The sequence below is a fragment of the Bos taurus genome, chromosome 20 (genome assembly GCF_002263795.3).
Source record: "Bos taurus isolate L1 Dominette 01449 registration number 42190680 breed Hereford chromosome 20, ARS-UCD2.0, whole genome shotgun sequence".
Lineage (NCBI taxonomy): Eukaryota > Metazoa > Chordata > Mammalia > Artiodactyla > Bovidae > Bos > Bos taurus.
The window spans coordinates 20,694,487-20,709,563 of record NC_037347.1 but is presented as its reverse complement, the minus strand read 5'-3'; the positions used below and the strand labels follow the sequence as shown (position 1 = coordinate 20,709,563).

General features: G+C 41.4%; 1 protein-coding gene across 2 annotated transcripts in view; it reads left to right on the top strand.

Annotated features, from left to right (window-relative positions):
* Positions 1-15,077, top strand: part of RAB3C (RAB3C, member RAS oncogene family) — a 302,358-nt gene that overhangs the window by 26,423 nt on the left and 260,858 nt on the right. The gene's annotated exons all lie outside the window — the stretch shown is intronic.

Here is a 15,077-nt window from a genome sequence, read left to right as displayed (position 1 = left end):
CCAAGAGTTATGTTTAGCACACAGCCCAACATGGCAAGACACATGAAATAAAGTATTTATTTTAAACAGGGTTTTTCCCTAAGAAGAAAGTTTTTCAATAAGTTTTGAGACCGTGTGCCTGGCTTTCTGCCTCTCCTCACCCCCTGTAGAAGATCAGAGATTCCTTAACTAAATGGTTGTGATAACTGAGGAGAATAGCAAGCGAAAAACAGAAGAAAAAGTACATATGGGTAGCAGGTTTGAAATAAATAAGAGATGAAGTAACAAAAAAATTGACTATACCAATAGAGAGTTATATAGTATTTTTTGTACATCATGTAATGTATGGGCACCATGGTAGAATGCTTTTACAGTGAGTTTTGGTCCCCTTTCTCTGTTCTTTTGTACATCGGCCACTCAGATGGATTTGAGCTATAAACGGATGTTTCCCTAGAGTTTAGCTTTCTGTCTTCTTCTGAGACAATTCCAACACCTACTAACATTTGTTGCTGGTGCCAGGGTTGATTTATAGGACTGATGATAAGCTTGCCTCCTCAAATATGGAAAGCTGAAAGGAAGACAAATCTTGGAGTAAAGCATTCAAATTTTTTTAAAAGGAAAGATCCCTTAAGATATCTGTATATAATAAATACACCAGATGTCCTTTCATATCTTAAAGCTCTTAGGAATAAAATTCAAAGGTGCGGGTATACATACAGGTAGATATCCTCTTAGGTGGCTTATTGTTAGTTTTTTTACTTATTCTCATTATGGAATTTTCAAAGTCTAATTAGAACTCAGGAAAGAACTTGGAAAAATAGACTCAGTTCCCATTGCTGCTCTACTGGTTCCCAAAGATATTTTTGTTAGGTGGATCCCTCTTTAGAAGCATGCAGCCCTGTTTGTGGAGACAGAAAGAGCTGTGTTTATTGCTTCACATTCTCTTCCTTTTGAGCTTTAAGCAACCGATTATTATATGGAGATAACTGTCAGATCCAGGCCTAAGAAAGGTCTCTGTTTTCATGGACTTTGCTGAATTGAAAATTAATTTGGTAACTAGACATCATTTACCTTTGTGACCATGTTCTTTCTGCTAATACGGAAGAACTGTCATTTCTCTGGCTGACAGCTCCTGCCATTAATCTTAGGAATGTTTAAAGGTGGTGGTTGTGACTGTTTAGGTAAAACACCAACATGGTGTATAAGTGCAGTCCTATAATTTCTAGCAGTTTCTCAATTTAGGTTCTTGAAAGAATTGCTCTGTAGAGATATAAAGTCATCTGTCCTTAATATAAAACAGATATACTTTCAAATAATATACATTTTTGAGAATTATAATCTCATACTTACAAAAATATTTCAAAACCCTCAGTGATAGTACCAGGCCAGAGCTCACTGCTGTACAATGAAATTCGGTTGCATCTGTTCAGGTCTTCTGCATGAAAGTTGCTCTTTTCTGAGCCTTGCAAAGCCCAATTTGGCTCTCTGAACTGCTTCTACTCTGATAACCTCCTCGTGCTTCTCAGTTTCCATTAACTTCACAAAAAAGCCCCTGACATATAAATATGTTCAAATTTGTCTCTACTTATCCATAATCCAGGCTTCCCCAGTGGCTCAGTGGTAAAGAATCTGCCTGCAATGCAGGAGGCACAGGAAACGCGGGTTTGATTGCTGGATTGGGAAGATCCCCTGGAGAAGGGCATGGCAACCCACTCCAGTGTTCTTGCCTGGAGAATCCCCATGGACAAAGAGGCCTGGTGGGCTACAGTTCATGGGGTTACAAAGAGTCAGACACAGTTGAAGCAACTTCCATGCACACATGCATCCATAATCCACCATTTCCCCCAAACTTCTAATTCTCTTCATAGCCCAGTCCAGCCTGGGACCTCATTCTCCATTCTGTGGACACCCACACTCCCTTCAGGGATAAACCACCCAGGAACCCTTCACCCAGCTCTCTCCTGTCACAGTGGTAGTCTGATGGCCACTATTTTCTTTGTGATCAAAACAATCTTATTTCTTCCTCTTAGGGACATTGGGAACTCCTAACATGCCCATGATTCTGGGGGTGTGAAAATAGATTTGACACTACCTTATTCCAACTGGTCTACTAGTTTGTGAACCACTCAAAAGCAAAGATTTTGGCTCATTGAACCTATAGTATAGTTGGGAAAAGAAATGAATACTCATGGAGTAATTGTATGTCTATAAGCAAAAATCAAGCTGTGTAAATATTATATGTGGCTAGCATTTATTGAACATATACCTATGCCTTATATCTAATTCCCACAACAACCAAACTCTCTATTATTACTCCTATTTTATTCAAGAAACCTAAAGGTTTTTGTTATTGTTCACTTGCTAAGTCATGTCTGACAAATTAAATAGCTTGTCCAAGATCATAGATGTCAAGGGGTTGATTCCAGGCTAGGTCTATCAAATTCTAATGCTTTGGTTTGTTCCTCTTCACCATGTTGCCCTAATTAAGACACGTTCTCAAAACAGGTGATAGAATCTTAGACAATGTATCCTGGGATGCTGAAGAACATGTTTTTGAAAGAGTCTGACCATCTCAGTGACTTCAGTCATGCAGAGGGAGAAAGGATAAAGAGTAACAGGCTAGCTTGCTTAAATCTAAACATTCCAATAGTAATTCTAGGGGTTCTTGCTTTGTTATAACTATCAGTTCAATTCAGTTCAGTCGCTCAGTCTTGTCCGACTCTTTGCGACCCCATGAATCGCAGCACGCCAGGCCTCCCTGTCCATAACCAACTCCCGGAATTCACTCAGACTCATATAACTATAGTCGGAAATAATTAGTTGTGTACAGTTTTTTTTTTACTTTATTTATTTGTGACTGTATCTGGCACTGATGGTTTGCCATTTTATATGCTAGTAGTCAAACATGAACTGTTTTCCCCAGTGAATAGTATTTTTATGCACTTGTATTAATGTGTAACAAATTCATTAGTGAGTTAGTTAGTTCAGTCACTCAGTCGTGTCCAACTCTTTGCAACCCCATGAATTGCAGCACGCCAGGCCTCCCTGTCCATCACCAACTCCTGGAGTTCACCCAAACTCATGTGCATCGAGTCGGTGATGCCATCCAGCCATCTCATCCTCTGTCGTCCTCTTCTCCTTCTGCCCCCAATCCCTCCCAGCATCAGGGTCTTTTCCAATGAGTCAACTCTTTGCATGAAGTGGCCAAAGTATTGGAGTTTCAGCCTCAGCACCAGTCCTTCCAATGAACAGCCAGGACTGGTCTCCTTTAGAATGGACTGGTTGGATCTCCTTGCAGTCCAAGGGACTCACAAGATTCATTAAGGTGTCCACAACTATCTTAGCCTGTACTGTGTATAATCTGTTTCTACTTGCAACATTTCTGGAACCAAATGTGGGAGTTTTCCAAAACAAGGAATTCTTCATTTCTATGCAGATACTAATGAGATGTCCTGTAATTTAATACAATGTTGACACTAATTACCCAGAGTTAGCACAGATCCCCAGAGAAGGCAATGGCACCCCACTCCAGTACTCTTGCCTGGAAAACCCCATGGATGGAGGAGCCTGGTAGGCTATAGTCCATGGGGTCACTAAGAGTCGGACACGATTGAGTGACCTCACTTTCACTTTTCACTTGCATGCATTGGAGAAGGAAATGGCAACCCCCTCCAGTGTTCTTGCCTGGAGAATCCCAGGGACGGAGAAGCCTGGTGGGCTGCCGTTTATGGGGTTGCACAGTCAGACACGACTGAAGCAACTTAGCAGCAGCAGCACAGATCCCACAAGTAAAGGAATCAGTTCCACAAACCTATCCCTTCTCCTCCCATCCCCCACTTCAGACACCCGTCACAAATCTGGGCCCTTGTGCTTTTGACCTACAGGCTATAAATTGACAGGTCCACAACCCCACCCCTCAGGGTTGATAAGTTGCTAGAACAGCTCACAGATATCAGGAAAAGTTTACCTACTGTTACCAATTTGTTATAAAGGACACAACTCAGGAAGAACCAGATGGAAGAGAAGCATAGGGCACATTTTTGTGGGGGAGGGTGGGTGCAGCATCCTGCAGTCTCTCGTGTGTTGCCCTCCCAGCGCCCTAATACATTCACCAACACCAAAGCTCTCTAAACCTCATCCTTTTGGATTTTTATGGAGCTCCCTTTACATACGCATGACAGATGCAATCCTTGGTCATTGGTGATTAATTCAGTCTTCAGCCTGTCTTCCCTCCCAGAGGTCAGGGTTGGGGGTGAAAGTTTCAACTTTTTGATCACATAGTTTGTTCTTCTGACAGTCAACCCCTATTCTTTTTATTTTTTATTTAATATTGGAATATAGTTGATTGACAATGTTGTAATAAGCCCCCATTTTGAAGCTATGTAGGTGTAAACCAGGAGTCACCTCATTAGCACGAACTCTTGGGTGGCTGGAAGGGGCTTATTATGAATAATAAAAGATGCTCCTTTCATTCCCATCACTTAGAAAATTCTAAGGATTATGGAAGCTCTGTGTCAGGAACCAGGAAGAAGACCAAATATGTGTTTCTTGTTCTATCACACTATCATAGCCTATTCTATATTTCAAAGGAAGAGAAGCAAAATTGTTTCATAGCGATAAAAATCATCATGGATTAGTCCAGTTCATTATTATCTCTACCAAGAAAAGCTATAGATATTCATGTAATTCTGATTACTCTATTTTAAACTGTCCACAAATAGAACTGTTCCCAGGTTAGAAAATGAAGATATATGGAGAGGTGAAGTGATTTGACTTCACCTTACAGTTAGTGCCAGAGCAGAGTCTAAAATCCAGGTCTTTTTCTAGCTAAGCCAATCTGGTTGCTACTTCATGCTCAAAGTAAGTACTGTGTTATGACAATTGTGATACACTTCATACCTGGTTTCCAGTGTTGCCATTAGGCAAAGGAACGTCAAACTTGAGGCTAGAGTATTTCCACAATGTCAGCAGGAGAGAACCTGGATGGTAAGATTGCCCAGTTTTTTATTTGTTGCTATTCAGTCACTAAATTGGGTCCAACTCTTTGTGACCCCATGGACTGCAGCACGCCAGGCTTCCCTGTCCTCCATTATCTCCCGGAGTTTGCTCAGACTCATGTCCATAGAGTCAGTGATGTATTCCAACCATTTCATCCTCTGTTGCCCCCTTTTCCTCCTCCTTCAATCTTTCCCAGCATCAGGGTCTTTTCCAATGAGTTGGCTCTTCGCATCAGGTGGCAAAGTATTGGAGCTTCAGCTTCAACATCAGTCTTTCCAATGAATATTCAGGGTTGATTTCCTTTAGGATTGAGTGGTTTGATCTCCTTGCTGTTCAAGGGACTCTCAAGAGTCTTCTCCAGCACCACAATTCAAAAGCATCAATTCTTTGATGCTCAGCCTTCTTTATGGTCCAACTCTCACATCCATCCATATGTGACTACTGGAAAAACCATAGCATTGACTATACAGACCTTTGTTGGCAAAGTGAAGTCTCTGCTTTTTAATATGTTGTCTAGGTTAGTCATAGCTTTTCTTCCAAGAAGCAAGAGTCTTTTAATTTCGTGAGTAGGTTTTTCGTATGTGCAGTGGGGTGGGATGGGGTGGGGGGAATCTGAAACCACAGACTGGATTATTGGATTTTTAATGATCCACATTTAAAGAAAGCATTTTAACAGCTACTAGAAACATTGACATTTCTTTCTGGATGTGTTACACCTCCTGTTTGTGGAAGTTGATTACTGCCTTGGAATAAACTTGTCTAGAGACATACCATGGTTCATTTGTACTAGGTTACATTCCTTTAGTATCCTTACTAATCCTTCTGTCTTTCACTATATTAACATTTCTTGTTTCATTTTTATTATCATTTCTGTGATTCTCAAGTCAAAATTTTTCAAAATTTTTGAGACTTCAAGTTTTAGAGCTGGTTCTTTTATTTTGTGTGTCTATTTAATTCTATGAAGAATATATTGGAGAACAGTTGTATATCTTTTTTTTCTTTAAATACAGTAAAATATTTCACAGCTGGAGTCTATAATATTTTGCTTTTAAGTTTTAAGTAGTTTAGCTTCAGGAAGGGCTTTGTAGAGTGGATTTCCTCCCAGTGAGAAGATTGAAAAATAATACAACACCCATTATTAAGAATATCTTTGTATTGTATTTATTTTCAGTGTCTGTATTATTAGTGTATGAACTTCGAAGTCTATAGCAATCTACAAAATAAAGAATACTGGTAATTCTTAAAACTAGACTATGTAGAGAACTGGGTTTTTGTTTTTTTTTTTAATTTTATTTTTAAACTTTACAATATTGTATTAATTTTGCCCAACATCGAAATGAATCCGCCACCGGTATACCCGTGCTCCCCATCCTGAACCCTCCTCCCTCCTCCCTCCCCATACCCTCCCTCTGGGCCGTCCCAGTGCACCAGCCCCAAGCATCCGAGAACTGGGTTTAAATCTGTGGCTCCCCTGAATAAAAGGCAAGTTCCTTTACTGAAAGAAAGCACTTCTCCTTTTTAAGTTAGGTCTGCATTGTTCAAGTCCAGAAATCAAGGTTGATTCTAACTAGTAAAAGACTTAACTTGAAAAATTGGAGGATGTAGGTTTAAAGTGGGCAGGGGGCAGGTAGACAAAGGGGATAGCTGTTTCCTTATTAATTAGAACTGGCATTTTATCATTTTTGCATTCTCTTTTTCCTACCCTCAACCTCACCACTCCTTATCCTTTCTGGCCCTCTTTCCCCGTTCCCCATCTTCTTCCCTCCTTCATTTCTGAGCTCTGGCCAGCCTGAGTTAGTAAGAAAGTCATCCTCATGGTGATCGGAGGCCTGCCACATGCAGATGTACACGTTGTGCACTGGACAGGGGCACCAACCAGGGTTCAAGTGTGACTGTGCTCCAGCCAGAGTGCCACATGCTGAGCTGTGCTCAGCTCCAGGAAGGGGTGCCTTTTCCTTTTCACGAAAATGGAATCTGCTCATCAAGCATGCGCTGCTGGTCCATATGCAATGAAAGGGAATTTTGATTTCCATCCAGCAACCATATATGTAGGCGGTGTCTCTATCAAAATCTAATGCAGGAGATGGATGAGTAAACTGAGAAGATATAAACCCTGCTTCCACAGCTCAGTCCTGGAGGAAGATGGTATATTAAAAGACAGGTTTTATTGTTATTTAGATGTGTTGAGGCCCACAGATCAGGAAGCAACTGCCACTGAAATAGTAGTTTGTTACGCTCCAAGATTTTAAGAGAAGGACACATGGGCTTGGGGAGGAAGGCCCTTGGGAGCGAGGGGGAGTCCCTGAGTGGTTAGGAGGCAGAAAGGGGAATGGGAGGACAGCCTCTATTGTGGTTTCTGTATAAGGCATGTAAGCAGGCTGAGGACTGGTTAGTTTGAATTCCTGCAGCAGGCTCTGGGGCTTAGTGGCTTTCCTAAGTCATCAGATGCCTATTTGGCTCTGGAGTGATTAGGCCAGGGGGATAGTAGCCCAGTGTGAGAACCCAAGACTGGGGTGTTTGCCCTGTGAGCTCTGTATTGATGGTTTGCATTGAAAAGTGAGTTCCAATGAGTTGTTTACTGTCTCTCAGAGTTAACTGAGCAGGGCAGTCCCTCCAGGATTCACAAACCCCAGCTGTCAAAGCATCTGAACACGGAAAGAAAAGTGAATGTGAAAGTTGCTCAGTCTTGTCTGACTCTTTGCAACCCCATGGGCTATACGTCCATGGAATTCTCTAGGCCAGAATACTGGAATGGGTAGCCTTTACCTTCTCCAGGGCATCGTCCTAACCCAGGGATTGAACCCAGGGTTCGATTTTCCAGGTGGATTCTTTACCAGCTGAGCCACAAGGGAAGTAAAAGACATGCTTAATACAGCAGGCAGGTTCCTAGAGCCCCAGGGGTAGCTTTATGTCATTAATTCCACTCTGACAAATGCTTGTGGTTTCAACCATTCTCACTACAGACTCAGTGCATTTTTGGTTCTCAAAATTTAGAGACTTCAAGTGTTGGGGTCAGGAAAAGATCTTTAAGATTGTCCTGAAAATTTGATGATACAACTGATAAGAGCATCACTTTAATGAACCCAGTGTTGACCCACAAAGTAAGCACTTTGTGTGCATTTTAGAATGTATTTGCCAATGAAGGAATGTGGTTATTCCTATTAGCTCTGTTTAATAGATGAAGAAAATAGAGGGGAAAAAGTGGAAATAATGACAGATTTTATTTTCTTGGGCTCCAAAATCATTGCAGACAGTGACTACAGCCATGAAATTAAAAGATGCTTGCTCCTTGGAAGAAGAGCTATGACAAATCTAGACAGCATATTAAAAAGCAGAGGCATTACTTTGCCGATAAAGGTCTGTATAGTCAAAGCTATGGTTTTTACAGTAATTGTGTATGGATGTGAGAGTTGGACCATAATGAAGGCTGAGTGCCAACGAATTGATGCTTTAGAAGACTCTTGAGAGTCCCTTGAACAGCAAGGAGATAAAACCAGTCAATCCTAAAGGAAATCAACCCTGAATATAAAGGACTGATGCTGAAGCCAAAGCTATAATATTTTGGCCACCTGATGTAATGAGCAGATTCATTGGAAAAGATCCTGATGCTGGGAAAGATTGAGGGCAGGAGAAGAAGATGATAGAGGTTGAGATGGTTGGATGGCATCACTGACTCAATGGACATGAGTTTGAGGAAACTCTGGGCGTTGGTGAAGGACTGGGAAGCCTGGCGTGCTGCAGTCCATGGGGTTGCAAAGAGTTGGACACGACTTAGCCACTGAACTGAACTGATCCTAGAGAATGTTCCAAATGGATCTGAGAATGTATATTCTGCTGCTTTTGGACTGAATGCTCTATAAATATCAATTAAGTCCATCTGACTTAATATTTATAGAGCTTTAGATCAACCTGATCTAATGCTCTATAAACAACAGATAGGTCCATCTAATTCCTTAATGATTTTCTGTCTTGATGGCTTGTCCATTGATGTAAGTGGAGTGTTAGAATCCCCCACAATTATTTTGTTACTGTCGATTTTTCTTTTTATGACTGTTAGTATTTGCCATATGTATTGAGCTGCTCTTATGTTGAGTGTATATATATTTACAATCGTTGTATCTTCCTTGATTGATCCCTTGATCATTATGTAGTGTCCTTCTTGTCTCTTTTAACAACCCTTATTTTAAAGCCTATTTTGTCTTATATGAGTGTCACTTCTTCAGCTTTCTTTTGATTTCCATTTGCATGGAATACCTTTTCATCCTCACACTTTCGATCTGTATGCATCCCTAGATCTGAAGTGGGTCTCTTGTAAACAGTGTGTGTTAATGTATGGATCTTATTATTATTTTTTTAATTTATTTTTATTTTTTTTTTTAATTATTTAATTAGTATACATGTGTTCCCCATCCTGAACCCTCCTCCCTCCTCCCTCCCCACACCATCCCTCTGGGTCTGTTTTTGTATTCATTTTAGCCAGTCTGTGTCTTTTGGTTGAGGCATTTAATCCATTTACATTTAAGGTTATTAATGATATGTATATTCTTATTGCTGTCTTGGATTTGTTTTGTAGGTCTTTTTTCTTCCCTTCCTCTTTTGTTCTCTTCTCTTGTGATTAGATGACTAGATTGCTTTGCTTTTTTGTGTCTATTATAGACTTTCAGTTTGTGGTAACCATGAGGATTTGATATAGCAGACTGTATCTGTATAAGATTGTTTTAAATTACTGGTCTTTTAATTTCCAAAGCATTTACTACAGTCTGCATTTGTACTCTTGTCTTCTTATGATCATTGGCTTTGGTATCATATTTCTGTGTTGATGATTTCCTACTTTTACTGTATATTTGCCTTTACTGGCCAGCCTTCCCATTTGTAATTTTTTTGTTTTCTACTTGTGTCTTTTTCTTTTCTGCCTAGAGAAGTTCCTTTAGCATTTTTTGTAAAGCTGTTTTGGTAGTGCTGAAATCTCTTAGCTTTTGTTTGTCTGTAAAGCTTTTGATTTCTCCATCAGGTCTGAATGAGAGCCTTGCTAGGTAGAGTATTTTTCATTGTAGGTGGTCCCCTTTCATCACTTTATATATATCATGCCACTTCCTTCTGACCTGTAGAGTTTTTGCTGAAAAATTAACTGATAACCTTATGGGGACTTGTTGTTTTTTCCCTTGTGGCTTTTAATGTTTTCTCTTTGTTTTTATCTTTTCGCAATTTGATTAATACATGTCTCAGCATGTTCCTCCCTGGGTTTATCCTATATGGGGAATATCCTGGACTTGAGTGAACGTTTCCTTTCCCATGTGAGGGAGGTTTTTGCACCATTCTCTCTTCAAATATTTTATCAGGCCCATTATTTTCTTCTTTTGTGATCCCTATTCAGAATGTTTGCATGTTTAATGTTGTCCCAGAGGTCTCTTAAACTGTCCTTATTTCTTTACATTCTTTTTCCTTTATTCTGTTCTGTGCCATTGAGTTTTACCATTCTGCTTCATTTACTCTGTTTATTCCTTCTAGTATACTTTTCATTTCAGTCATTGTTTTTCTGTGTATTCTTTATATCATCTAGCGCTTCTTTAATATAATTTTGTTTATTTATTTATTTTGGCTGTGCTGGATCTTTATTCTTGTGTGGGCCTTTCCCTAGTTGTGGAGACCAGGGCTACGCTTCATTGTAGTACATAGGCTTCTCATTGCGGTGGCTTCTCTTGTGGAGCATGGACTCTAAGGCGTGTGGGCTTCCTTAACTGCCCTCACATGGGCTTAGTAGTTGCAGCTCCCAGCTCTAGAGCACAGGCTCAATAATTGTGGCACATGGGCTTAGTAGCTCTGCGGCATGTGAGACCAGAGATCGAACTTGTGTTCTGTACTGTCAGGCGGATTCTTTACCACTGAGCCACTAGGAAAACCCCTCATCTAGCTCTTTGTTAAATACTTCTTGTATCTTCTTGGTCTCTGTTTCCCCTCTTTTTCCAGGATCATGGATCATTACTATCATTGTACTAAATACTTTACTGGGTATATTGCTTGTCTCCACTTCACTTAGTTGTTATTTTTGGTTTTTATTTTGTTCCTTCATCTGGAACACATTTCTCTGTTGTCTCATTTTGTCTAACTTTCTGTGCTTGTGGTCTCCTTCCACAGACTGCACAATCATAGCTCCTCTTGCTTCTTGTGTCTGACTCTTGACCCTGGTGGGTGAAGTTGATCCTGAGGCTTGTACAGGCTTCATGGTAGGAGGTATTGGTGCCTGCTCACTGGTGTGTGGAGCTGGGTCTTGTCTCTCTGGTAGGCAGAGCTGTTGCAGGAAAGGGGACCCCTTCCAGGGCCCGAAACTGGGCTCTTGTCTAACACTTAGAAAAGAATTGTCTGAGGAGACAAGTGCTGACAAACCAAGAGATTTTATTGGGAAAGGGCACCCGGATGGAGAGCAGTAGGGTAAGGGAACCCAGGAGAACTGCTCTGCCCATGGCTTGCAGTCTCAGGTTTTATGGTGATGGGATTAGTTTCCGGGTGGTCTTTGGCCAATCATTCTAATTCAGAGTCCTTCCTGGTGATGCACACATCACTCAGCCAAGGTGGAGGCTAGCGAGAGGGATTCTGGGAAGTGGATGGAGACGTGGTGTCTCCTTTCAACCTTTCTTGAACTCTTCCGGTTGGTGGTGGCTTATTAGTTCCGTTTTCCTTATAAGGATCTCCTGTCATAAAACAACTCATGTGAATGGTTACTATGGTGCCTGGCCAGGGTGGGTGGTGTCAATCAGTGTGCTTCCCCTAACAGAGACATGTCAAGAAGTGTGTTTAGTTGTGACTGGGGGCTCAGGAAGGTTTTAGGCAGCTTGTCTGCTTATGAGTAGGGCTTTGTTCCTTCCTTGTTGGTTATTTGCTCTGAAGGGTCCTGGCACTGGTGCTTAGAGGCTGTGGGTAGTGCCAGGTGTTTATGTCAAAATGGCAGCCTCCAGTATGCCAGTGAGTACTCCCAGGCACCTCCACCACCAGTGTTCTTGTCCCCATAGTGAGTCACACCTGCACCTGCCTCCCCAGCAAGCCCTCCAAGACCTAGAGGTCAGTCTGGTCCAGGATCCTTTTTCTGGGTTCCAATGCACATGATACTTTGTGTGCACCCTCCATGTGTGAAGTTTCTGTTTCACCCAGTCCTGTGGGGTTCATGTGATCAATCCTGATTGGCCTTCACAGCCAGATTCTCTGGGGGCTATTCCTTCTGATGCCACGCCCCGCCCCCCCAGGCTGAAGAGCCACGTGTGGGGCTCAGAACTCTCACTTCTGTGGGAGAAACTGTGTGATTAACTGTTTTCCAGTTTGTAGGTCACCCATCTAGTGGGCATGGGATTTGATTTTATTGTGCTCCTTTTTTCATCCTGTTGTGGCTGCTTCTTTGCTTTTGGGTGGAGAATATTTCTTCGGATAGGTTTCAGTCTTTTTTGTTGACACAGTTCAGCAAGCAGTTAGTCCTGATCTTGGTGGTTTTGTGAGAGGAGGTGAGCTCAAGTCCTTCTACTTCACCATCTTCTCTCCAGCTCCCTCTAATCTTACTTATATTAATCTCTAGCATGTACCTTTTCCACAATAAGTAATTGCTCTATATCTTTCTTACCTTTCTTACCTTCTTACCTGTTCCAAGAAATTATTTATAGTTAGAGAAAGGAATCAGTTATTTATCTGAAACTTACTGTCTTCCAGCATGAGCAGGTTGTGCTTTATCTGTTTTGTGCTTAAAACACATAGATCTGCATAGTAGGAGGGACTGGAACACATTTCATTCACTTCTCGCACATTTCTGGAATGCCTATTTCCACTGCTGGGGAGTGTGCATAAAAAGTAGAGTATTTGGAAGGAAGCATCTGAGTTTATGGAACAAATACCTGCAGGAAAAGAATTACGACTACAGTCTTTGCATTTGATGCTCACCTAGCCTAGTCACCCTGACCATTGATTTCAGGATGGTGTTCAACCCTCTAATCTGTGGCTAAGGAACCAACATTTTTTCCCCGGGTGAATTCCGTAAAAGAGAACTGCAGAAGCCAGTGACAGCTGCCAAGACCGTTCCTGCTGCTGTCATTTGTATGCTCTTTTCCCCCTGTCACGTTTCTTCTAACTTAGCATCTGCTTTTCCTGGTATACTGAGAAAGGCAAGATTTAGTTTCACCCCTGAGAAGAAGCTGATACTGTATGTGAAATGTCAAGATGCATGAAAACATTCAGTCTTGCAGACAGCCAGAAGCAGTGACTCCCCCATCCTGCTGTGTTTAAACCTCTCTTCTCAGCATTGACAAAATACAAAGGATGGTACAGACTTTGTTCCTGGCCTAGCAGAGCTTACCACCCATGCAGGAAGACAGGAAAACAAATATGGAAGAAAAGATCACCCCATGGATCACTAAGTGTGTGCCACCAAGGGGCAGGGAGTTTGTGGTTCAAATACGGACGCTGCTCTCACTAGCTATGTGACCCCAAGCACTAACTTCCCTGTGCCAACATTTACTTGTTTATGAAATGAGAGAAAATAACCCCTACGTCTTAGTTGCTAATATTTGCTATAGTAAATACTTATACCCAGCTCAATACTAGGTACAAAACTGACAATAAATGTTAGTTTTCTTTTGTAAATAGTGTACCAACCTTCAGACTTTTGTATCCAGTCTAGTAATTTAATCAAACCAAATACTCGTTGGATGCCTACTGTGTGCCAAGCACTGTGCTAGTTGATGGGGGTACAGTAGTGAAGGATGCACAGAGTTCACCATTAGGAGGCAACCGTCTGATGAGATGAGAGATGGAAGAAGACAGAATTCATCTGCTGTGATAAATTCTCAGGAGGCAGGGGCACAGGACTGCCAGGAAAGATGCCTAACTTGGTCTTGAGGAGTCTGGGAAAGCTTCCTGAGAACATCTATATATCTAAGCTAAGAACTGACAAATGAAAAGCAATTGTTCATTCATTAATTCGCTTGATTGACATTTATGGAGTTTTTACTATGTGCCAGACACAGTGAAGGAATTTGAGCTTGAAAGTAAAATAAAAAAAAAAAATTATAGGTTATGATAGTGCTGTGGAGGAATAATCAGAACAATCTGATAAATGCAAAACAGTATCAGAAGAAGGATGGAATATTTGTTGTTCTTAGCTTCGGTTCACAGATAGGGAAACTGAAGCATGAGAGTGGATAACTTGCCCAAGGTCACATAGCTAACGAGTGGTGAGCAGATCTGAGTGTGTTGCTTACAATCTCTTTGTAAAGATTTAATAAAATATTTATGAAGTTCTTAGCATAGTGCCAACACATAGCATGTCATTTTTCTTTCTCTGTCTCCTGCATTTTACCGATGTTGACCTTACCTACCTACCTAACTCCACACTTTCTAGAACTGTGCTGCTGCTGCTGCCAAGTCGCTTCAGTCGTGTCCGACTCTGTGCGACCCCATGGACTGCAGCCTACCAGGCTTCTCCGTCCCTGGGATTCTCCAGGCAAGAACACTGGAGTGGGTTGCCATTTCCTTCTCCAATGCAGGAAAGTGGAAAGTGAAAGTGAAAGTGAAGTCGTATCCGACTCTTAGCGACCCCATGGACTGCAGCCTACCAGGCTCCTCCATCCATGGGATTTTCCGGGCAACAGTACTGGAGTGAGGTGCCATTGCCTTCTCCCCTAGAACTGTGTGGGGGGCCATAAATCGCCATTTCTAATGTAGGCAGACATTTATATGAAGAGCTTTATTTTGGTATCTTGACATGGTAATGAAATATACAGGCACACTGACAAGATGAAATGTCTTCTGGACACCTGGGTTCCTCTCTGTAGCCACTGGTAAATGTTCATCTGCCCAAGTGTAGTCAGCTGTGTTGTTGAGATGTTTCTTGGTATTTTGGAGCCATCTGTGCATTTAGACTGAGCCATCAACTGTACAGGAAAGGCAAACCCACAAGCCTGTTTATTAAATGCTCATAAAATTGATGTCCTTCCCTGTAACAAAACAATTATAAATCATTAAATCCATGGAGAGCTGTTATTAAAATACTGGGATATAATTTCCTTAGGAAATTATACCGGTAATACCGGCAGCCTCTGATCTAAGATGTGGACTATGTCTGT